This window comes from Bacillus rossius, chromosome 1 (genome assembly GCF_032445375.1).
Source record: "Bacillus rossius redtenbacheri isolate Brsri chromosome 1, Brsri_v3, whole genome shotgun sequence".
Lineage (NCBI taxonomy): Eukaryota > Metazoa > Arthropoda > Insecta > Phasmatodea > Bacillidae > Bacillus > Bacillus rossius.
The window spans coordinates 292046208-292062321 of record NC_086330.1 but is presented as its reverse complement, the minus strand read 5'-3'; the positions used below and the strand labels follow the sequence as shown (position 1 = coordinate 292062321).

The window sequence follows — 16114 nt, the reverse complement described above, 5'->3', positions numbered from 1 at the left end:
GTTCATGTTGAGGAAGTCCCAAAGATACTTGTGTCTGCCTCAGAACTTTGGAAGAATTAGTTGAATGATGGAAGTGGGTTACTATTTTTTTTGCAATTTTACACAAGGTTCGAGACAGAACTCTTGATGAAACAACTGTCTTTCAATACAAGTTGAAGTGTATGTATGTGGCATGTTAAACCCTTAACAGGTGAATGTGTTGATAAAAGGCCAACTTCATGTTCGCAGCACCATCTGTTACTATGGCAACTATTTTGTTGGAGAGCCCCCACTTATAAAACACAGTTTCCCAGTTTTCTACAAGCAATGCAGCAGTATGTGAGGCACCTTCGAAAAGAATCACCTCCAGAGCCAGTTCTGTGAGTGCCCAGTCTTCTTTAATGAAATGGGCTGTAACACTAAGGTAGTCTTGTCCTCGGACAGATGTCCAAATGTCACTAGTTACTGCGATATTTTCTGGACTTGCTAATTCATTCATGACTTGACACTTCAATTTCTCATACATATCTGGTATCACAGTATTTGCCAGATGCTGCCTTGCTACCATATGGTATCTTGGCTCTAGATGGGAAATTAATCTGCGAAAACCAATATCTTCAACAACAGAAAATGGTTGACTGTCAGTGCAGACCATTTCTGTTATTTTTTTGGTTATTGCCTTACTCCTAGGATCATCACTGCCAAATGTCTTTGTTTTGTTTATCATAGCCATCAATGTTGGTTGCCTTAGAACTCCGGGTGATGAAGCTGAAGCAGTTTTTTAATACTTATTTCTGTAAATTTATTCCTGGAGCTGAAGTTACAGTGGAACTTGAAGATGAAAGGGAAAATTATATTTGTGCACTACTACCAGCACTGAAACTGGGGATGCCAGGATCATCTTCACTTTGTTGACTACAAACTGATTAGTTTTCACGTAAAAGTTGTCAATTATCCTGAACTACGTCATGAATTGTTATTTCCAAGATTTAAATTATTATTTTATTTTGTGATACCCAGAGGTGAAACGGGAGTAGGTACTAGTTTTGTGTCTCTACCATATAAACTGAGTTAAGCCAAGGCAAATACAACCCAAATATAAACGTTAAAAGTAATCATACTAATGAATTATGCTAAAATTTCAAAAATCTTTCTTTTATGTAAGAATGTGTCCGTAAAAACATTATTTTAGTGATTTTCTGAACTTACACTAACGAACTTTTGTGAACGATCCATGTGTGCTACGTATAATCCTGATGTTTAATTTACATAAGTGCATATCGACGAGTCATGTTCAGTATCGTTAGGATTCTGTGATTTTTATCTAATTATATTAATATTGATTCTATCTCTACACATATTGTAGTTGTCCCTGATGAATAGCCATTTTATTCTTAATAAAAACCTGGATTCTATCCCTATGTGTTGATAAATGTTACCTAGCTACCTGTGTCCAAGAGTGTGTGTTTTATGGTAAATAACATTTCTACATGTTTCTAAGGGTCACTCTACAAAAGCATAACAGTACCATTGACATATATATATATATATATATTTTTTTTTTTTTTTTAAATAGTAACTGCCAGTGTATATCTTCATGACAACACACACACACAACAAAAGGGTCTATGTATAAATCAACAAGTACTATTAATGTTACTGGTAGCAGTAAGCAGCAGTAGAGTGTTATGACTATTAGTTTTATACTTCAGCTAAGGCACTCTTCAAACTTTGCTTGTGGGGGCAGATTCATGAAATCTTTGCACAGCTTGAAACAGCATTAAAAATAAAGATAAACAGCTGTGGCAGAAATGTCCAGTAGGTGACGTACAGACTAACCACACAGCAATGTTTGAGCGCTCATGTATCAAAATAAGTATAAATAAAAATAAATATTTAGGAGAAAATCAACTACTTTTTGCTGTTTTTAAGAGTATACAATAGGGGAATTGTAACTTAAAAAGTAATACATATGTCATTTTCACCATTTGCATCACATTTCCATCACAGCCAAATTAAAACCTGTCCATACTAATAATCAAGTATTTTTATGGCTACAGCCCTCCAACAGAGAAACACATATATGGCCCTGTGCTTGATTGTATTTGTACAGCCCTGATTTAGACATTTACATATTTTCAATGAATGCCTTGTGAATGTATATTATGGTTTAGAAGCACTGCCCAACAAAACTATGAAATGTAAGTATACATAAGAAATTCTTACCTCAAGCCACATGTTTCAATAAATGGTTGTATGATTTGCTTTTTCCAAACTGTTTTGCAAGATCTACTCTTGATTTGAGACTTTTCACTGCCTCACATTGACGTGCCGTCTTTTTATGGAGCCATGTCACTTTCTTGTATAACACAGATGCCTTTGGAGTAAGTTCATGCAATCGTGTTACATTCACAGCAGGCAATATTCTTCACCTTGAACATATAAATATGTAAAAGATATAATTGTAACAAACATTAATTTAAGTGGTACAATTGAAAGATAGTACGAAATTTTTTTTATTGAAACACAAATTTATTATGTATACGTGAATACTAAAACAAATGTTTACCAATATCTTCTTGCATCAGTAACCTACCATATAATTCACTAAAATTTAACATTTCTATGCATGCATAATCTGAGGCATGCTTATTATAAACAATGTCAAAATGTTGGTTCGTTAAAGATTGTGAAGTGGTCGGTGCGCGTCACTTGAACTTCGCGCCGCGCGGCGGACTTCGGCGCTCCTTCCCTTCCTACTTTCCCCCCCCCCCTCTCTGCGTCCAGTGCTGTGTCTGACTTCCCCTTGTGAGGTGTCCGCGCATGCGCGTGGCGCCCTCTTGCTTAATTAAAACTAGGTGTAATGCCTTGAAGGCTCTTCTTCTTGTTCGTTAGCACACAGTCGGTGCTGGTCGTGAATTAAGCATGTAGTCAGATACTTGCTTTAGAGAGAGAGTGTGACAGCGGGGAGAATGCACGTAAGTGTTGTAAGGTGGTGACCCTTACAGTAATGTAAACGGTACTTGGTAATAGCTGTACTATAAATTCTTATTTCGGCCGTCACCGTCTAAATTCTATTTGGCATTTATTGTTTTCCTTGATCGTTTTTGTATTAATACCATGCATAGTTTGTTTGACGTTTCTCCCCGTCTGGTCTACAGTCTTCGTTAGGACTTATTTTTACGTAATGTATTTAATGTATTAATTTGTGAGTTTTCTTTTTATATCATGCTTTATCATGCTTTACAGTAAGCTTATACCGCCTAGTGTAGGTCAGGCCGCGGTCGCCTGCATGTTCATTTGACGTTTTTTGTATTCTCTAATGAGGCATGTCTGTGTTCACGACATTCATTATCCCTGTGTGTAAGCGTTAATACTTAATTGTAAAATTTCTATCCATCAAGTATCTATCAAGTTTCTATTATGTATTAAGTATTTAATCCTAAAGAAAACATGGATATGTGTTCACGTATTTTGCCGTGGCATTTGTACCGCTAATTTTTCTTGCTATCAGTATTAAATAAAATACTCAGTATTAATTTTGTATGTAAAAGAATGTTTTACGTGAGGCTTTTGCCCAGGATTAAACGATATGTATTTAAATTCATTACTTGCTAATTTAACCTTTGCATCCATCCTTGGCTATAATTGTTAGATTACCCCTTTTGAACACTATTTACTCAGCATAATTTATTCAGTATTTTTAAGGATTGTGTTACACGCAGTTGAAGGTTCACGTGAATGTACTTCACCTGTTTACACTTTCCCATGAAGCTCATGGAAGCCTTCAACTGCGCAACTCTGCTTTGTTATGCTGACTATTAAAGTGTTTGTTTTTCTCTTTTGTCTTGCATGCACCATGGGGTCACCGGTCACGGGATGGGTGTATCGTCTGCGCCGTGACGAGCTGGTTCAAATCCTCTCCGAGGAGGGCGTTTCCTTCGAGGAGGGCGCTACTGTTGCTGTTTTGAGGAGCCTACTCGTCCAGCATGTTCGTAACTCCTGGGAATCGGCTGATGAGGTACCGTCTCGGCAGTTCCCACCCCCTTCTGGCCCCGCCTTGAACTCAAAATTTAATACAAAAATATTTTTTCTAACCTTAAGCTTCTTCCTCGGCTTGATAGCTGCGAGCCACGAGCTGTTTTGGATTTTTTAAGTGCGGCATCACGTCTTGAAGGGCTGAAATTAGTTAGTGAGGCAGAATTGTTAAAGGCCCTGCTGAGTCACTGTGGAGCCGCATTTTTGCAATTACTTACTGACATAATTACTCAGAATCTCTCTTTTGCTCAGTTCAAGAGCTCAGTTTTGCAATTTGCCTGTCCTCCACGTGTGCTTGAGAGCTGTAAACGTGACTTAGTATTTAGGTTTCAATTGCCTAACGAGCCCACTCTTCAGTTTATTAATTCCGTGGCCAATTATGCGGCCGTTCTTAATTTAAACCTCACAGAAACGGAGTTAGTACAAACTATATTAGGGAATGTCTCTCCGCTTGTGCTTCAACATAGCGCCATGCTTAGTCCTCCCACAACTTTGAATGCTTTACGCAAGTGGAGCTCTGAAGTGGAGAATCGCTTGCTCGCTGTTAGAAAATATAAGGAGGAATTCCCCATTTCATCTACATCGCGGTTTTATAAGCCTAAAAACTTAGAATTTCAGCCTGCTGTGAATGTTTATTCTCAGTCTGCTCGTGCTACGCGCACGCCGCAGCTCGTTGATTGTGCGGTTAGTGTAACCGAGCCCCTTGTCGGCTCCGGCCGCGCTACCGACAGGCGCCCCCCTCCCACTAATGCGCCCGGCCTTAAGGCCAGCCGGTCTAGGTGTGCCAACTGCGGAAAGTTCGGTCACGCGGTGTCTGAGTGCACGCAGCCCGCTGTGAGCCGTGATTTTCGCAAATGCTTTAGGTGCAACCGCGCAGGGCACTATAGGGATCAGTGTCCGGGAAACGGGCCCCGATCGGGCGTATGAGCGGTCGCCGCGATCGTCGTCAGAGAAAAGCCGCCTTTCATAAATTTCACAATTTTGTTCATGTTAATTTGTTTAGTGATATTGTCCCGGCTTTAGTGGATTCCGGAGCCACTCGTTCTTTGTTGAGTGCTGATTTTTTTGATTCCTTATGTAATAAATTTCCTGCATTGCAGAGCCGTGTGACTACGTGCCCTGACGTCATTATTTGTGTAGCTAACGGAGAAGTAGTACGCGCTAACATGACAGTTGAGCTTCACATTAAAATTGCCGGATTTTCCTGGAACTGGCATTTTTACGTTATTCCTGGTTTGTGTCATTCACTTATCCTTGGTCTGGATTTTCTGGGGAAAACTCGTTGTTTGATTGACGTGGCTAATCAGCATCTTGTTTTTGGCTTTCACCCTTCATTAAAAATTAAATTAATTCCGCAGAATGCCGCCCCTGAAGTCATGTCTTGTCCTGACATGAGTGACGTGACCTTCAGAGACTCTCTGATTTCGGACGTTTTCAGTCGTTATCCTGACGTAATAAATAGTCGTATAGGTAGGTGTGATGTATTGCCTTATAAGTTTTATTTAAAGGATCGCACGCCTGTTAAGGCCAAAGGCCACAGAGTATCACCCCCTAAACTACAAAAAATGAAGATTATTGTTGATCGCCTCATGGAAGCTGGGGTCATTGCCCCATCTATTTCTGATTTTAGCTCGCCTACTTTTCTAGTTCCTAAAAAGGAGGCTGGAGAATTTCGCTTGGTTCACAACTTCAAATCTTTAAATGATAAGGTCATTCAGGACTCTTACGAATTACCGACGGTAGAGAGCGCTCTACAACACCTAGGAGAGGCAGCCATTTTTTCCGTCATCGATTTGAACGCCAGTTTCCATCAAATCCTCTTGCATCCTGATTGCCGTAAATACACCGCACTTTCTACCCCTTGGGGACAATTTCAGTTCAATAGGGTGCCCATGGGAGTTTCATTTGGTAGTCAGGCCATGAGCCGCGTGCTGGACCATATTCTTTCTGATTTGAAGTATAAATTTGTCTTTAACTATATTGATGATATTATTGTTTATAGCGCTAGCTTAGAAGAGCACAAACAACATCTAACTCAGGTGTTTGACCGTCTTCGAGCGGCTGGGTTAACTGTTAATCCTGGCAAACTTCGTTTGGCCCAGGACCATGTTAAGTTCCTTGGTTTCATTATTTCTAAGGGAAAGCTCATTATGGACCCTGACAAGGTTTTACCCATAGTTAATTTTCCGCCCCCTAAAAACGTCGAAGGAATTCAGAGATTCCTAGGCATGACAGGTTACTATGCACGCTTTATACCGGACTATGCTGCGGTCTGTGGTCCGTTGAATAAGCTGCGCAAGAAAAACACAGCCTTTGAATGGGGTGACACGCAACAGAAAGCCTTTGATAATCTTAAGGCCCTTGTCTCTTCTCCTCCCGTTTTGATCCTTCCGGATTTTCAGCGTAGGTTCGCACTTCAGGTCGATGCGTCTAGTATTGCTCTAGGAGCCGTCTTAGGTCACCTCGAAAATGATAGATTACGCCCCATAGCTTATGCTAGCCGATCGTTGACAGACGGAGAAAGGCGTCTCGGCGTGTATGAGAAGGAGGCGCTTGCATGCTTGTTCGGCGTTGAGAAGTTCGCCTCGTACCTGGACTGTCAGGAATTTGACCTGTACACTGACAATCAGGCGCTTAGCTGGTTATTTAACCACCCTAACCAGCTAGGAAAATTAGGGCGCTGGGTGTTATGGCTGTCCCGCTTTAACTTTAAGCTACACCATCTTAAGGGTAGTGACAATGTGGTCGCTGACACGTTGTCACGGATGTTTACCCCTGAGGAGTTTGACACCAGGGCTTTGCCAGTATCTTTTTCTGAGCCGATTAGTGCCGCGGTGTGCAAGGTCTTCCCAGAGTCTTTTCTTAGTATCCGTGATTGTCAGAAGGATGACCCGCTGTGCGTTCACATACGCAGGGATTTGCATCATGGCACTGTTACGCCCTACGTAGAGGAACAAGGTGTAATTTATTACACAGGGAAGTCTGGCAAGCAGAGGAAGGCAGTGGTTCCTGCCTCCCTTCGTCCGATGGTTCTTAAGTACTTTCATGACTCATTGTTGGGTGCTCACTTGGGTATCGAAAAAACGTTCCGCCGCATCAGCGCGCATCTGGCATGGCCCGAACTACGTGCAGACGTGCGTCACCACGTGAGGTCCTGTGTTGACTGCCAGGTTTCTAAACCCCCGCAATGTGCCAAGGTTGGCCTGTATTGTGCGGATCCCCCGGTTGCTCCATGGCACGTTCTGCATATGGATATTTTTGGCCCCCTTACACGCTCCAAAAAGGGAAATATTTGCATTCTAGTGGTTCTGGACATCTTTTCCAAATTTGTGTTACTACTCCCCTTAAAAAATATGAAGGCGACTAGTATTGTTAAAGCCTTAAGAGAGCAAGTGTGGAAATTTTTTGGTGCTCCTGCTATGATAACCTGTGATAATGCCCGTTACTTCCGGTCTGTATTATTTAAGGATATGTGTTTTGAATGGGCTATTAAACCCATTTACAGTAGTCCCTATTGCCCCCAGGGTAATCAGTCTGAACGTGTAAACAAGGTGCTTAAAGCCACTCTTACTGCTTATTACAGGGATGATCAGTCGTTGTGGGACAGTGACCTTGAATTCATCAACGTGGCGTTTAATTCTGCTGTCCATATGGCGACAGGGTTTCCCCCTTCCATCCCCTTCATGGGCCGTGAGTTGACCCATCCTTTGCTTAACTCCTGGGGACTGCCGCCTCTGGAACCCGCCTCTAACAGTGATTCCCTGGAGGCCATGCTTGACGATGTGAGTTGTAATCTTAAGAAGGCCCGCGAGGCTGTAGCCGCCTCTTATAATGCTACGCGGAGACCACATGGTTTTGCTGTTAATGACTTGGTTCTCTTAAAGAATTTTAAATTGCCAAAACTGGCTGATAATGTTAATTCAAAATTGATTTCTGCTTTTGTTGGGCCATTCGTGATTGATAGATTTTTGGGAGACAACACGGTCCTATTGCGTAACCCTTCTGGTTCTAGAAAATATAAAAAGGCCCATGTGGGTCAATTAAAGAAATTTCATCAATAACCTTTTTTTTCTTTTATTTGGACTTAGTTTTTTTTTGTTGTTGTTTGGGTGTTCGTGTTTCCTTCTCTTTCTTTTTTTTCCTTTCCTCCCACCGATGCTCCCGCCACGCCCAGAAGAGGACTTCGCGCCGCAGCGCACCCGACGCTCCTCGCCCTGCCCGAGATAGCGTGACCGCAGCCGTCCGCCGGGTTCGTCGTGTCTGCAAGGTCACTTGCTTGCTGGGACGTTGGTCGCCGTCACGTCACCGATGAGGAGCGGTGGCATGGAGTCGCCGCCGTCTCCTGCCCGTGAGGGGCCGTGACGCGTTCGGAGACTGACTCTCCTGCAGCGGCCGCTTCGGATGGCCCTGCCTGCCAGGCGCCGAGCGTGGGCAGGCGGTGGGGACGCCCGCCGTTCTTGCCCTGGGTTCGCGCTGGGTGAAGGCTTGCTGTTCCTGCTACTCTGGGATGAAGAAGATGCTGTCCGAATTTGAAATTATTAGGGACGTCCCGTACTCTAAACTTTCTCTTCAGCGCTGAAGACTCTTTATTTCTGTGGATACACTGAGAATCCTTACTAGGTGTCCTACACGAAAAATTATGCCAGTAATGAACTCACTGCAAGAAATTGTTATCTAGAGACATTGGTTGTATTTGTATACACATAGACATGTGTTGAACTCACTTCAAGAAATTGTTATTTAGAAACATTGTTTGTATTCGTATACACAGAGAAATGTGTTGAACTCACTTCAAGAAATCGTCAGTTAGATATCAAGAAATTGTTATTTAGAAACATTTGTTTGTATTTGTACACACATAGAATTGTGTTGACTTGACATTTGAGTTACTTCAAGAGTTGTGACCGGACCTGCAGTTCCTCGTGTCCTTGTGACTTGGTTGGCGAGGCTCGCGGTTGCGTTCGTCAAGGGTGGGGGAGTTGAAGTGGTCGGTGCGCGTCACTTGAACTTCGCGCCGCGCAGCGGGCTTCGGCGCTCCTTCCCTTCCTACTTTCCCCCCCCCCTCTCTGCGTCCAGTGCTGTGTCTGACTTCCCCTCGTGAGGTGTCCACGCATGCGCGTGGCGCCCTCTTGCTTAATTAAAACTAGGTGTAATGCCTTGAAGGCTCTTCTTCTTGTTCGTTAGCACACAGTCGGTGCTGGTCGTGAATTAAGCATGTAGTCAGATACTTGCTTTAGAGAGAGAGTGTGACAGCGGGGAGAATGCACGTAAGTGTTGTAAGGTGGTGACCCTTACAGTAATGTAAACGGTACTTGGTAATAGCTGTACTATAAATTCTTATTTCGGCCGTCACCGTCTAAATTCTATTTGGCATTTATTGTTTTCCTTGATCGTTTTTGTATTAATACCATGCATAGTTTGTTTGACGTTTCTCCCCGTCTGGTCTACAGTCTTCGTTAGGACTTGTTTTTACGTAATGTATTTAATGTATTAATTTGTGAGTTTTCTTTTTATATCATGCTTTATGATGCTTTACAGTAAGCTTATACCGCCTAGTGTAGGTCAGGCCGCGGTCGCCTGCATGTTCATTTGACGTTTTTTGTATTCTCTAATGAGGCATGTCTGTGTTCACGACATTCATTATCCCTGTGTGTAAGCGTTAATACTTAATTGTAAAATTTCTATCCATCAAGTATCTATCAAGTTTCTATTATGTATTAAGTATTTAATCCTAAAGAAAACATGGATATGTGTTCACGTATTTTGCCGTGGCATTTGTACCGCTAATTTTTCTTGCTATCAGTATTAAATAAAATACTCAGTATTAATTTTGTATGTAAAAGAATGTTTTACGTGAGGCTTTTGCCCAGGATTAAACGATATGTATTTAAATTCATAACTTGCTAATTTAACCTTTGCATCCATCCTTGGCTATAATTGTTAGATTACCCCTTTTGAACACTATTTACTCAGCATAATTTATTCAGTATTTTTAAGGATTGTGTTACACGCAGTTGAAGGTTCACGTGAATGTACTTCACCTGTTTACACTTTCCCATGAAGCTCATGGAAGCCTTCAATTGTTGTGTGTTTTCAAGTCACAAATATCTTTGTGGTATTAAGGGGCCCGCCTCGTCAGGGGTGTATGTGTGTTAGTGAGGCGGGATGATAAGAGCGACGCTCAATGGTATTTCTGGCGCGGTATCGCTTCTAAGAACAAGGCTCTGAATTGACGCGTAATCTTCTCGTCGTCACAGAATAACTGTGAAATTTGAGCGGTGACCGCAACATTATATGGCCGATAAATGAAGATAAAGGTGTAATGCAAGTCCCTTAAGTGCTTTTAATAATCTGTACTGGTTGTTTTACGCCTAAAAATTACTCTCAAAACATGCGTTTTAGCCATTTTAACTCTTCTAGAAATACAGTTTAAAAACATGATCCAAAATTAAAAGTACTTTTCGGGCCTCAGCGAACTCTTAAATGCTTTTCATAGACATACCCCACTCGGATATCTTGAGTAGTTTTGAAATTGCGTTGTTTTTCCTGAAGCTCTGCACACCGTCTGTGTGACCAGGTAGGCGGGCCCCTTAAAGGAGGAAATTAAAATCTTACATAAGATTTTAAACAACCTCTAATAAATCTCAATACACCATTCCAAGAAATAATATAACAAATTTAAGGTATTCATTAGCGAAACAACCCCATTTTGACCCTGCCAGGGATGTAAGCAGTATCACCAAGGTGATACATGAGTGGTCCCTCTACATTAAAATATATTTTTATAACTAATGTCATTACAATAAGTAATACTTACTTACTTTGCTTCAAAGACGTCACAGGCTCTACACCCAAAATTTTGCTTCCTGCTTTGTAGGAGTCATTAAAGTGCTTTGTTCGGCTGGTGCTGCTTCTGAAGGTTTGTCTATGTCCATGACAACTGACGCCACAGGCAGAATGGTTTGAGGCTCCAAAGTAAAATATCTGCCTAAAACAAAAGTATTGTTTTTTGGTTGTGTACCTATACTGAAGAGCACAGGCAGCCATACACAAACTGCCCTACTTTTAGCATAAACATTTATTTTTATAATTTTTATAGCCTCAAACCATAATGATGACTACTCTTTATGAAATTATCCAGAAAAAAGTTCTGGGACTTAACGCTCCGACATCAAAGTATTCAAGAGATAATCAGGTCCACTGACATAAGAATGGAGCAAAAACTGAATAGGGAAAACTTTATCACCCAGACGAAACCCACGACCTGGTAATACTGTTCAGTAGCAGCTTCTGGATAAAAAAATTATAACTTATTAAGTTTGGTTGGATTAGTTCTGCTATATTAATAACAGCTAGTCCATCAGGTAACATACATTGTAATTTTTAACGAATAGATTTAAAAGGGAAAAAAATGTTTAACTAAAAAATTAGTAATGTCACATAAATATACATCAATTTACTTCATAATTCTACCTTTGTTATGTGAATTTATTGTTGAAACTTCATTTAAAAAATTCCTTAAATGTTATATCAAACATAAAACTACAAAGCTTTTTCAACCATCCTCAAGTATATATACAGTAAATATCATATAAGAGGAAGATTGACAGGAGGGAATATTGCTGGGGGGAGACGTGATAAGTGAGGACACAAGCTATAAATATCTAGGGGTGGTGCTGCAAGGCAACCTAGGGTGGGGGGAGCAGGTAGACAAGGTAGTCAAGAAGAGCAGACAGGCCCTGGGCATGCTGGAACGAGTGCTCAGGGGTGGAAGCAGCATCTTGCGTGATAAGGCCTATAAAACTATGGTCCGCCCCATGCTGGAGTATGCCGCAGCAGTGTGGGACCCATACACGGCAGTTCTTGAGAGGGAGCTGGAGGGGGTGCAGAGGAGAGCAGCTAGATGGGTGAAGGGCAAGTGGAGGAGAACGGACAGAGAAGGGAAGGGGGAGTGCAGTACCACAGAGATGATGATAGGAATGAGATGGGAGAGCTTAAAGGATAGAAGACAGAAGGAGAGATTGGTCAAGATGTACCAGGTGCTGAGTGGAGTGGGAGGATGGGGAGAGCTGGGGAGACGAGTCAAAATGAGAATGCCTAGAAGTAGGAAGGAAAATACTAGGAAGGTTTTCAAAGAGAGGAGAACAGAAAGGGGGAAAAATGCGATGGTCGTGAGGACGGTAGGGGAATGGAATAGGCTGGAGGAGGAGTGTGTGTCGGCTGGGAGTGTGGATCAGTTCAGTAAAAGAGTGCGGGGAAAGTAGGGAGAATGCTTGCCACCAGGTACTTCTGTACCTGTATTTTGCTAATGTTAATTCTATTATCAGCTATGGGGTTATATTTTGGGGGGCATCTAGCTATTGGAAAAATGTATTCATTTTGCAAAATAAAATTATACGGATAATTCAAAACGTTAAATCTTCAATTACATGTAAACCCCATTTTGTATACCTAAAAATTCTTACTGTGCCAAGTTTATATATATATATATATCAAACAATAATTTTTGGGTTAACAAACATTAAGTTTCCCCATAATAATGATATCCACTTTTATAACACTCGAAAAAAGGCTGATATATATTTTAAATCTCATCGAACAACATTATATGAAAAGAATCCTTATTTTCAGCAGCAAAATTAATATACAAACTTCCTAAAGATCTTCAATTATCTTTTAAAATAAATAAATTTCCAGTTTTCAAAGAAAGTTTAAAACAATTTCTTATTAAGAAAGCCTATTACAGTGTGGATGAATACCTAATATCTTCTCATAATTGTGATTAATGTATAGATACTTATTAATTGTCTTGTCAATTTTATTATTTTATTGTGTATTTTTGTTTTATATTTATTAGATATTACATAATACGACCTTTTTATACTTTATGTGATGTTTATTATATTGTTTGTTATGATTTTTATCATTTATAATATTTTAATCAATTGACAACTCCTATTTCACCTTGTGAGTGTATAAAACAGGAAGATAATAAATAAATAAATAAATAAAAAGTACCCAATTGCAGCTATGTGTGTGTATGTGTGTGTGTGTGTGTATATATATATATGGAGAGAGAGAGTACCAGTTACAATTTTCCTCTAGGTATACGTAAATACCATTTGGATGAGTATAGCCTAGTCCACATACCTCGTCCTCGGACCGTAGTCCGCGGACAGCTAACTGCTGATTGGTGCACGTGACCTTCTGACGTCACGTTCCCGTGTCCCAATGTCCCATGTCCCAAGATCATTCGCAATTTTTAACTTTTAGTCCGCGGACGAGTCAGAGATTTGTTTGACTCGCAGGAGTTGAAAGAGTTGGGAGCAATTTGACCTGAAATAAAAAAAGAGTTGGTCGCGAAGAGAACGTCTTGAGGTTAATGTTTGTTAACATTTTCTTTGTTTTACACTGTGGTTTTACATGCAGACGTCTTGAAAACTATATGAAGATTCGTCTGACGTTAAAACTGCTTAGGCAATAATTCACCTAATATTGTGCCACGTATGATAAAAGATCAATTATATTATGTTGTAATATTTATTTATTTAACATATTGTCAAAATTAATGTACAAAATATAACCTGCAAACTTAAATTTCAAAACAATTGAAACAAAATAAACTATGCAAATGTAAATCTAGCAGACGGCTTTAAATGAAAACAACTCGATGTAGACAAAAGAAAATGCCTCGCACATTTACTGCACTCTGGTGTTACGACTGCTAAGCTTCACTTCGGACCTGCTTCGGACCAGCAGCATGTAGACAGCACAAATGTGTGCATTCGTCCGCGGATGTTGGGCGTCTGCGGACCACTGTCCAAGGACGAGGTATGTGGACTAGCCTTATAAGAGCCATCTAAGTTATTAAAAGACAGCATCAATATCTCAGTGAGCTGTGCTACCTGAAGTAAAATGTTTCTAATTTCACACTTACCACAGCCATTAACCTCATAGAACCATGTAGCTTGGGAATTTTCCTTGCACGGTGATTCATGAAATCCTGAAATCAAAGCAAGTAATAACTACACAAATCAAACTTCTTAATAACGAGTACAACTAACTACAAAAATAAACAGCACATACCGTACCTGGCAAGTCCTTGTTTGGAACTGCAAACGGAATTAACTTGTTTGATCCGATGTGCATTCTGCAGTCGTTACTGAAATGTATATCACACACCCGTTTATTGTGTAAAGACACAGCGTCGCACTGTAACCAGTCAGTGCAGTTCATGGTAAATATTTACTTGGGCGGTATTTCCGAAAAAAAATGTTAAAAATCCGAAAATACCTTTATTTTATGCTCTTCAACTTCCTCTTTTCATTAAAAGTGGCGGAGGTAAGAAATTCCAAATACGTTAGGAGATATCGAATTTTTAAATTTCATCATTAGAGTTGAGCGGTATTTGCAAAAAAAAATGTTAAAAATCCGAAAATACCTTTATGATATGCTCTTCAACTTCCTCTTTTCATTAAAAGCGGCGGAGATAAGAAATTCCAAATACTTTAGGAGATATCGAATTTTTTAATTTTGTAATACAAGACCTGTGGAACCATTCGAGCGGCGCCATTTTTGTTATTTTGCCGTGTGTTCGTGAGACGTGAATACGTGAATCGTGAATGCGTAATTAATAAAATGGTTGATTAGGTCAGGTCAGTTACATTATTAATACTTTCAAACTAAGCGGACATTAAAAATTATTTTGTGAATTAATTTTAATGGCTGTTTAGTTTTAAAATTGCAGCCCCTTGGGATACGGAATTCGCAAGAGACTACAAACTTGGTGTATAACACCTCACGTTAATGCGAAGTTCCTAGCTGGATAGGAAATGAGTAGCTTCACTGTGGAGGAAACCCTTACGTAGTATGAGAGAAAAACAAATAAATATAACCAAAATAGCAAAACCATTTATAGTTTAGTAAACTCTATACGTACTCGAACAAGCAATTAACAATAAACTGATTAGATACGTAATACAATAATGATCAATTTTCATACGCCAAATATACAACAAAAAAAATACCGTTATGACACATGCAATCCCGGGTCTAGTTCAAAGCAATTCACCACGACCAAGGTAACAGAACTAAACGCCCCAAAAAACTGCGCACCCAACTAAGCGCGCAAGCCTAACAAATTCAATTACAAACAATGACTCTCAAAATTTCAAGCATTGACATACAAACCGAGACAAAGTACAAGTTACACGATGGTTTATTACTCTACCAAACCTGACAGTACTGCATTCGACGCGGCGGACTAGAGATTGCATGGCCGTACACGCGTATTATTCATCGTGGTCGTCGTTGCAGAAGGTTATAAGCTGGCTAGCACAAATTCCAAATTATTAAAGGTTATGATCCTTTAGACAAGAGTTCTCAACCCCGCTACACCAGCACGTTTATTTCCCAAAGTGAATTTAAGTAAAGTTCTGTCAGACGTGCCCGAACGAAAATTTAACAGATACAAATTTACAAAACATTATGACGACCAACAGCAATGAAGTGATTAAATCTGACAGAACGGCAACAACAATACTTGTTGTTTCTACTAAAAATCAGTTGAAAAGAAGAGCTCCAATGAGCTCTGCGAGCCCTTAAATAATAGAGCCTAACACGATTGCGCATGCGCGGAGGGGAAATTAAGGGGAAACGGCGCACCGCACACCAGACACATGAGAATTCACCTGTAAAAAATTATTGGCGAGAGGGAGGGGGTAGGAGAGGAGTATAATGACGTGAGGAGAGGGGTGGAAGGAAGGCGCATGTACGAACTCTGAAGAAACACCCGCTTCAACTTCCCCCCCTTAAAAAAAGTTTAAACCTTGACAGGATCGTAGCACATTCTTGACTGCAGCAAACAGCGACCAGCGAGCAGCGACCAGCAACTGGAGATCGGCAACCAGCAACAGCGTCCTGCGACCAGCTACCAGCAACCAGCTTGCGGGCCGACGGCAGGCGGAGGCGAAAGTCGTCGACAGCGTCTATCTCTGCGCCTCGTCCAAGCGTCACAGGTCTCTGCGCCTGGGGTAGCGGCAGCCCGGGCGCCTTCTCGGTACGTTGATACTTATGCCGCCCAGAGGAAAATCGTGAC

At 40.8% G+C, this 16114-nt stretch overlaps 1 long non-coding RNA gene across 2 annotated transcripts in view; it reads right to left on the bottom strand.

Annotated features, from left to right (window-relative positions):
* LOC134527743 (uncharacterized) overlaps positions 1 to 14247 on the bottom strand; it is a 60239-nt gene extending 45992 nt beyond the window's left edge. Inside the window, exons 1-4 of one of the 2 annotated variants that reach the window (XR_010074261.1) lie at positions 14109 to 14247; positions 13955 to 14020; positions 10835 to 11005; positions 2206 to 2411 (exon numbers count right to left, since the gene is read on the bottom strand). This is a non-coding gene — a long non-coding RNA (uncharacterized LOC134527743). The remainder of the gene's footprint in view (positions 1 to 2205; positions 2412 to 10834; positions 11006 to 13954; positions 14021 to 14108) is intronic. The other variant, XR_010074262.1, reaches the window with a different exon arrangement.
* Positions 14248 to 16114: the final 1867 nt, after the last annotated feature.